Here is a 2,223-nt window from a genome sequence, read left to right on the forward strand (position 1 = left end):
AAATTGTGACTGCTCTGTCATCACTTGCAATGACCACAGTTCCCCCGAGGAGCACTATGGTTATTATTGTGAAAAGTATCAGTTCTGCTGGAACCTCTATTATTACCACTCTTCTTTGGATTCTTTCTCTTGCAATTTATTGCTACAAGGCCTGACCTTCCACAGGAACTTTCCACTACCATATCCAACCCATCAGAGTGGCTAATATAATGGAAAATGATAAATGACAAATGTTAGAGGGGATGTGGAAAAATTGGGACCTTATGCAGTGTTCATGGAGATGTAAACTTATCCAACCATTCTGGAGAACAATTTGAAACTATGCCAAAGGGTTATAAAGCTATGCATACCCTTTGACCCATCAATAGCATTAGTAATTATGTATCCCACGGATATCAAAGAAAAGGACCTATAAGTACAAAAATATTTCTAGTTAGTCTTGTGACAGTAAATTATTGAAAACTGAAGGGATTACCATCAATTGGGGAATTCCCAAACATATTGTAGCAAATGATATTAATGGAATACTGTTGTGTCATAAGAAATTGAGGTAATATAATGATGCTTTCAGAAAAATCTGGGCTTTGTTACATGAACTTACAAAAATGCATAATGAAATGAGCAGAACACTGTACACAGTAAGTGAAACATCATCTGATGTGAATGACTTAGTTCTTCAAATTACTTTGGCTCATGATAGCTCCAAAGTACATATGATGAAAATCTCTACCCTCAGAGAAGGAACTGCTGAAGTCAACATAGACCAAAGTACATTTTAATGTCCTTTTTTTGGATTAATATTTTTGGTTTGTATTTTCTTCACAACATGGCTAATATGGAAATATATTTTACATGAATACACATATATAATCTATAGCAGATTTCCTGTTTTATCAAGTTGGTGAAAGGGGGAAGAATATGAAACTCAACATTTTCTAAAAGATCATTAAAATATATTTATGTGTATTTGAAGTAAATAATTTTTTAAAAAAAATAATAGGTCTGAGTCCATATTTCTGTATTTATATAAACTTTTCCCTTAATTAGCATTAAATTATAAATGACTACGCTTTGGATCAAGTCTTCAAATATATTCCACTAATCATTAACTAACCCATACATTTTTATATTTCTCACAAAAATGATGTGATAAATTTTGCAAAATACTTAATTAAGACTGATGAGAACTCTTTACATAACATTCTCATAATTTAGGAATTTAGTAACCTCAAAAAAAAGAAATTAGATTAGTTAGGATCTTTTTACTGGTGAAGCTGGACTTTTCACCCATTACTTCCATCTCAGATGTTTATTAACCAACACTTAAATAATTTCAAAGTTGTATTTATTTATTTATACATTCTTTGTTAAACTAAAAATTTCAGCTAGTCCTCTTAGGGAAAAAGATATTGAGAGTATAGAACCTCAACTGAAATTGAATTAGTTAAATTTTGATAGAGATAAAGAAAAGTCTTGATTTGGGATTCAAAATATCAACTATAAAAAATGGATGATGATGGAGACATGGGTCATTACTTTTTTTTAAAGAAATATATCTTAGAGTTTTGGTGAACTTTAAGAGGTATGTAATCTAACAATTTGTAGTATTGGCTATTAAATATAATAGAGTCTCAGACTACAGCAAAAGAACTAAAACATCAACATTCACCCACATTGGGTTTGGCTTCAATCTTGTCACCTAATAGAGAATTTTTCATGAGGTTTGATAATCACAGGCTATTTACTGAAATTCGGACACAGAAATTACTTTGTTCAAAAGGTACTTTTCAAAAGAATCTGCTGGGAACAAGGGAAAGAGACTCCCAAACATAATTTTACATTTATGTTTTTCCTTGCATGCAGAGCCTCAGCTGGAGATGCCTCGGGCAGTCATCCCCAGAGTCCTTCATGAACCACAACTTCTCTGTGGATGTTGGAGTAGGAGTGTTCCCAGTCATTTTCCAATGGGTGTTGTAAAACAGAGTTCAGTTTTAAAACTGGTGAAACTTTAAAATATCCATTGATCTTTCACCATTGTCCTTGTCTTGAACATGGGCCTCACTGATGTCCCTTTGTGATTTCTCAGGTATGAGAGGGAGACCACAACCTAGACATCTCAGAACAGATTATCTCTGATGCTGGACAGTTCCTCTTCAGTCCGTGATCAAGGCAGCTGAGTTTGCTCTTGTCTCAGTGGTTCCTAACTGAGATTTGTAACTTTGG

This window comes from Gracilinanus agilis, chromosome 1 (assembly GCF_016433145.1).
Source record: "Gracilinanus agilis isolate LMUSP501 chromosome 1, AgileGrace, whole genome shotgun sequence".
NCBI classification, from domain to species: Eukaryota; Metazoa; Chordata; class Mammalia; order Didelphimorphia; family Didelphidae; genus Gracilinanus; species Gracilinanus agilis.